Below are 7,589 nucleotides of genomic sequence, written 5' to 3' on the forward strand. Positions count from 1 at the left end.
AAAGAGGCATTTATTCTGATTGAGTATAATGCTACTTACCCTTGCCACAAAAATTTTGTTTGTTTTGACTTTGATCATCAAGACAATTCTGTTTACTACCCTCTTCCATTTGCCTATGTGGACACCCAAGAAAAGAGTTAGGATGAGTCTTCTGTAAATGGATTACCATGATCAATTTATACTGCACAACAAAAGTTAACATTTCAAAGTGTGAGCCTTTAACTTCATTAAACGTAGCTTTTCAATTTTCAGGGAAGAGTGCAGTTTCAAAAAAAAAAATAAAAAGATGGAGCGAATGGAGTGTGGCACTGATTCAATTACCAAAGCACTGCAATGTAAACCATATTAAACATTTAAGGTTTAAGTCACGCCGAGCAAGATCAAATACTTCCTGAGAATGTGAGCAAGCTCCTTTATTAAGAATTCAGCCTTAAATGAAAAACAGAAGAATTCAGTAAGATGAAAAATTATGTAATCACCCAACATACAGTCATTATACTTTATATTTCCAGTAAGTAATTTTGGAGAGGAAAGGGAATAAAGTGATGAGTTAGGAGTCTGGATCCCTTGGCTCCCTGTACTGGATACAATGAAGAGAATAATTTGTCCTTTGTCAATAAGTGTAATGGGCTGTGACTTTAAATCCCCTGTTGGGAATAACTCTGTTTTATTGTTTATCTGCAGTGTGAAGACTCTCTCTGAAGACTTTATACAACATGTCATTCAAGCAGATGAAAAATGCACTCTGGTAAAGTGCTGCCTGCACATTCTTTGTAAAGAATAGCTTTTGATGAAAGAAAACTATACAAATATTTGCCCTAAGTTGGGGCTCTAAGCGGAGAAGGCAATGGCACCCCACTCCAGTACTCTTGCCTGGAAAATCCCATGGATGGAGGAGCCTGGTGGGCTATATAGTCCATGGGGTCGCTAAGAGTCAGACAGGACTGAGCGACTTCACTTTCACTTTTCACTTTCATGCATTGGAGAAGGAAATGGCAACCCACTCCAGTGTTCTTGCCTGGAGAATCCCAGGGATGGGGGAGCCTGGTGGGCTGCCATCTATGGGGTCGCATAGAGTCGGACATGATTGATGTGACTTAGCAGTAGCAGCAGAGGCTCTAAGAACCATTAGCTATGTAAGTAAATCATCAGATGGATGTAGACTTCCCTCCATGCAAATAGAAATACAGGAAGAATCAGCTGAAAATATGGGACTGTCTAGCACAAAATTTTATTGAGATTCTGGGTGTATTTACCCAAATGGGTCAAGTGGACTTTAGAATTCAAATAGGGACACAGAGGTTTAGTGATTTAGCATGACTCTGGAGAGGCACCCAGTGGCTAATGTTCTATGGAATGACGGATCCTGCTGCCACCCATGATGGAGCATAGTATGATAAAATAGGGGCTTGGTCTGAAAGGGCTGTACTAACCTGATCTAACTGAACCTATTAGGACTCCAGGGACATCTCACAGGGCCACAGAATAAATGCTCTATCGCTATATAAAAACTGTGAGTTATCCCTTCACCTCTGGATGAAACCAGCTTGAATTCAGATATACAGAAATCTACAATCTGGGGTAAGCTATTTGGTTCTTCCAGCTAGGACACTTTCATGGGAAAGAAGGAGGAGTCTGTTCAAAGCGAGAGGTTATCTCTCCTTATTATTGCTGTTGTTTTGTTGTTCAGTCACTAACTTATATCCAACTCTTTGTGACCCCATGGACTATAGCCTGCCAGGCTCCTCTGTCCATGGGATTTCCCAGGCAAGAACCCTGGAGTGGGTTCTTGCCACTTCCTTCTCCAGGGGATATTTTCACACCAGGGATCAAACCCACCTCTTCTGCACTGGCAGGCAGATTCTTACCGTGGAACCACCAGGGAAATCCATAGGAGTTGCCACAATTTAAGTTCAATGGCAGGCAACTCTCAGGTAATAGAATCTGGGCAAAACCAGTAAAACTAGAAAGCCATGGCAGATTCATGTTGATGTATGGCAAAACTAATACAATATTATAAAGTAATTAACCTCCAATCAAAATAAATCAATTTATATTTTAAAAAAAAGAAAGTTATGCTTGGACTTTATTATGAAAAACACCTTTTCAAGTGAGGAATTTCCACATTTAATTTTTAAAAATAGCTAAAATATATATACTTAACTCCTTTAAATTGGTAATGAACATGATATGTATTAATACAAGTATTGAGTGTACTCAACCAAAACACATGACTCCTAACTCATTCATTCATTGAAACACTTTTTCATTCCTCCCATCAGTATTTATTGTGTACCTTCTATGTATTTAGCACTTGCATAGTAATGACTAAGATAAAAATTCCTACCTTCATGTGGTTCACATTCCATCACCTTACTCATCATACATGAACCGCAATTACTCCATCTGAACTTGAATCAATAAGTGTTCTTTATTTTCAGAACTTTGTTTCGCAATAATAATTGACATCTGATTGCTAAAGATTACAACATTCTCCAAATCTAAGAATATCCGTTAAGAAACAGCAACTCGTCACTAATCCTTCTACTGTCTTGAGTTCATTCATATTTTACAAACCTAGCTAACAAAAACATTTCCTCCTCAGATCCAGAGCCTTCTATCTATTAATATAAAAACTAGAACAAGAAGAATGGTCAGTAAAACTAGAACAAATGTAACAACAAAATCTCTCAAGTCAGCGCAGAAACCACTTTCTCTTTGGGGCTAAAAGATGATATCCTTTTTCCTAATTCGTCACAATAAAAAGAAGCAGCATGAGCTTGTTAAGTCTCCCAAAGGAAGAGAGTAAAAGTAGAGATAGAGAAATGGAGCAAGAAATAGAGAGACACAGAAGAGAGACACAGAATGAGCGAGAGATCGAGACAGACAGAAACAGAAGCAACCAAGGTCATTCTATTAACAGCTATAAAAAAAATGGATCTATTATAGTTTCAGATCAATGGTTAACCAAGAGGGTATATCAGTACTCTTCAACTGCAAATTACAAACTAGCCTACCCAAAGGGGTATAAGTAAAATTTATCTGTTCACATAATAAAAAGTTCAGGAATATTTTTGGCTTCAGACACAGCTAGCTGTCTTCAGACTCCCAAAGGACGTAATCTGGACACAGTTTCTCTTGTCCTTCCAGTTCAACCACCCAGGCTGTTGGCTGCATTCTTGGGGAGGATTCCCCATTGGGGTCTCAAGGCCACTACAGCGGCTCCAGTCAATACACCCTCTTTTGTCAAAGTTCGTAAACAACAAGGAACTCCTGACCAGGATTCCCAGACCAAAAAAAAAAAAAAATCCCACTGTATCTTATTAACCCAGTTCACATCAGGGTCCCCTGGGGTCAGGGGAGTATAATGTGCCGGCTGGCTTACACCTCAGCCAAATGCTCCCTGGCCCCCACCCCACTGAGCCCCCTGCCCTGCTCCCTGAATGAACATATTAGCAGGACTGATATGTCCACAGAAAAATCAAACAATTACCAAAAGAAGGGGAATTGATTCCAAGAGGCAAGAAATAAGTAAATAAAGTATTCCAGAGACAGTGTTTATCTGCATATTTAGTAGGGGCTTCCCAGGTGGCATTAATGGTGAAGAACCCATCTACCAACTCAGAAGACATAAGAGACAGGGGTTTGATCCCTGGGTTGGGAAGATCCCCTGAAGGAGGCCATGGCAACTCACTCCAGTATTCTTGCCTGGAGGATCCCATGGACAGAGGCGCCTGGCAGGCTACAGGCTATGGGGTTGCAAAGAGTCAGACACAACTGAAGTGACAGCACACAGCATGCACAGAGAAAGAAACTAAATTGGGAATCCTTTAAGCTTAGATTCATTGAATGACAGTAAGATAAAAATGTACAGACAGTGAAGACAGAGGGATGATTGGATAGAAAAGAGAAGTGAACAGGTTAAGCCTACAGTGTCAAGGATCAGACCTGCTGCTGGCACAAACTATGCCCTATTTGTTTGAATTACAAAAAGGTGACTGCCCTGGGTGGACAAATTATAAACAGCAACCACTCTGAGCGGATTAACTTCAAACATGCTCTCCTTTTTATGGGCAGGTTCAACTGTGCAGGGCTGGCCAGACAGAAGCCTCCCCTCGACCAGACACCTGTGTGCACCTCACAAACTGACCATCAGAATGAGTGACCATGTTAGGAATCTCTCTCTAGAGGACACTGAATTGTTATTAAATTAAAAAGATATGTGACTTTTCAACCTCTAGGAAAGGAAACTGCTGAAGTAAAAATAGCATGGCTTTGAGACCTGATATTTGAGCATCTTGGGACCTGCTGGTCATTTAATGAAGGTGTGTACCAGATTTTGTCAGATTCAACTTACTCTTGATCATAACTGTCTATTATGTCACCAAGGGAAAAATGTGGCCAATTAGACTGTGGCATAAGACCAATTATAACATGTAACCCAATATCACAGATGTGAGTGTAGGAAAAGCATTCACCTTAGCAAAGATAAAACACAGTTATAAAAGAAAGCTAGAAAGTAACTATCAATGAAAATAAAGTTTCCTAGAAGAATTGGGATCATCAAACCAGTTCACATCAGAACACTTATTGTTTATAAATCACTGCTGTAAACAAGGAAAATATTTTTTCTCAAATCACAATTATTTACATCCTAGGAAAAACAGATGATGACACTAATCACCAAAATTGCACAAAAGAAGCAATTAGAAACCTTGTTCAACAATAAAAATAATATCAACAGTAATAATCATGGCTGATATTGATTTCATGATTATATGCCTGACACTTTTCTATGTGCTTCTATGTGTATCCCCTTGTTTTCTATGTTTAATCTAAGGGTAGAAATCATATTCTCAAATGGAAGCCACAAGAAGGCGTCACTAGGTTGTAGACACAATGGATTTCTTTCAGACCCTGGAACATGCGAGCTCACTTTCTGCCTTGGGAACACTGCACATGCTATTCCCTTTGCTAGAATGTTCTCCCGTGCCCCCATTCTACCTGTGATAGGGACAAAGTAAAGGGACATCCTGGAATGTGAAGTCAAGTGGGCCTTAGAAAGCATCACTACAAACAAAGCTAGTGGAGGTGATGGAATTCCAGTTGAGCTATTTCAAATCCTGGAAAGTGCTGCACTCAATATGCCAGCAAATTTGGAAAACTCAGCAGTGGAAACAGGACTGGAAAAGGTCAGTTTTCATTCCAATCCCAAAGAAAGGCAATGCCAAAGAATGATCAAACTACCGCACAATTGCACTCATCTCACACGCTAGTAAAGTAAGGCTCAAAATTCCCCAAGCAAGGCTTCAGCAATATGTGAACTGTGAACTTCCTGATGTTCAAGCTGGTTTTAGAAAAGGCAGAGGAACCAGAGATCAAATTGCCAACATCCGCTGGATCAAGGAAAAAGCAAGAGAGTTCCAGAAACACATCTATTTCTGCTTTATTGACTATGCCAAAGCCTTTGACTGCGTGGATCACAATAAACAGTGGAAAATTCTGAAAGAGATGGGAATACCAGACCACCTGACCTGCCTCTTGAGAAATCTTTATGCAGGTCAGGAAGCAACAGTTAGAACTGGACATGGAACAACAGACTGGTTCCAAATAGGAAAAGGAGTACGTCAAGGCTGGATATTGTCACCCTGTTTATTTAACTTCTATGCAGAGTACATCATGAGAAACACTGGGCTGGAAGCAGCACAAGCTGGAATCAAGATTGCCGGGAGAAATATCAATCACCTCAGATATGCAGATGACACCACCCTTATGGCAGAAAGTGAAGAGGAACTCAAAAGCCTCTTGATGAAAGTGAAAGTGGAGAGTGAAAAAGTTGGCTTAAAGCTCAACATTCAGAAAACGAAGATCATGGCATCTGGTCCCATCACTTCATGGGAAATAGATAGGGAAACAGTGGAAACAGTGTCAGACTTTCATTTTTTGCGGCTCCAAAACCACTGCAAATGGTGATTGCGGCCATGAAATTAAAAGACGCTTACTCCTTGGAAGGAAAGTTATGACCAACCTAGATAGCATGTTCAAAAGCAGAGACATTACTTTGCCAACAAATGTCCGTCTAGTCAAGGCTATGGTTTTTCCAGTGGTCATGTATGGATGCGAGAGTTGGACTGTGAAGAAAGCTGAGTGCCAAAGAATTGATGCTTTTGAACTGTGGTGTTGCAGAAGACTCCTGAGAGTCCCTTGGACCGCAAGGAGTCCATTCTAAAGGAGATCAGTCCCGAGAGTTCTTTGGAAGGACTGATGCTAAAGCTGAAACTCCAATACTTTGGCCACCTCATGCGATGAGTTGACTCATTGGAAAAGACTCTGATGCTGGGAGGGATTGGGGGCAGGAGGAGAAGGGGACGACAGAGGATGAGATGGCTGGATGGCATCACCGACTCAATGGACGTGAGTTTGAGTGAACTCGGGGAGTTGGTGATGGACAGGGAGGCCTGGCATGCTGCGATTCATGGGGTCGCAAGGAGTCGGACACGACTGAGCAACTGAACTGAACTGAACTGAAAGAGACAAACTAGAACAAAGTAGGTGATTAAATACTTAATCCCACTAGAGGATTGTAAGTAAAGAAAAAAGTTGTGCTCGCTTCGGCAGCACATATACTAAAATTGGAACAATATAGAGAAGATTAGCATGGCCCCTGCACAAGGATGACATGCAAATTCGTGAAGCGTTCCATATTTTTTGGACCATGGTTAAGACAGAGTCTTTGTCTATAAAACTGGAATAACAATAAAATCTGCTTAATGTAAAAAAAAAAAGAAAAAAATATGGGAGACAACTGTAAGTTGATGATCACTTAAGAAAACAGATCTACATAACCAGAAAACCAAGCAAGCTTGCTTGGCAACAAAAACATGCAGCAGAAGCACAAGACATGCCCCCAAACAATAAAACAATGGTGACATGAGACCTACATCCTGCCCAGTGAGCTCAGTAAGTTAATAACCCTAGGACATGCTCTTTGTACACATGAAAAACAATAATTTATGGAAATTTACATTTCAAAGTAAATACCCTCATTGCACTGAGACCTGAAATAATATTTCCATAGTGCCATGATAGTCCTGACTTGACCATGTAGGGACAGGAAGACTCACCTGCCCAACGTGGAGGAGGAGCTCACTATGGAAGCATGATGCCTACTCAAAAATGAGGAGGAAAATGGTCTTTCTCCCCTCCCCACTTTTCCTTTGGTTATAACACTGTAGCCCAGTAAGTTTTTGGAGCGTGACAATGCAATGCTCCCCTGCCCACTTGTAAGCCTCACAAGCATGCTATTCTCCCATCCAAGTACTAACCAGGTCCGACCCTGCTTAGCTTCTGAGGTCAGATGAGATCTGGCATGTTCAGGGTGGTATAGCCATAGACACAAGCATCCTGTTCCAATAAATCTCACTTCTTATCGACCACTCTGTCTCTCGCTGAATTCTCCTCTATGCTGAGACATAAAGGACTGGAAGATGCTCTTTTGAGCTGCCAAAAGAACACCTGACGATTTCACCTGCTTCTCCGTCTTCAAATCTCAGTCCCTTCTCAGAGTACTCATTCCACACAACCCACTA

The 7,589-nt window shown here is 41.0% G+C and overlaps 1 non-coding gene across 1 annotated transcript; it reads left to right on the top strand.

Moving 5' to 3' along the window:
• Window positions 1–6,602: 6,602 nt before the first annotated feature.
• On the top strand, window positions 6,603–6,709 carry LOC112443533 (U6 spliceosomal RNA). Its single transcript, XR_003031945.1, has one exon. It is a non-coding gene; the product is annotated as a U6 spliceosomal RNA (small nuclear RNA).
• The last annotated feature ends 880 nt before the right edge of the window (window positions 6,710–7,589 follow it).

This window comes from Bos taurus, chromosome 22 (assembly GCF_002263795.3).
Source record: "Bos taurus isolate L1 Dominette 01449 registration number 42190680 breed Hereford chromosome 22, ARS-UCD2.0, whole genome shotgun sequence".
Classification (NCBI taxonomy): domain Eukaryota; kingdom Metazoa; phylum Chordata; class Mammalia; order Artiodactyla; family Bovidae; genus Bos; species Bos taurus.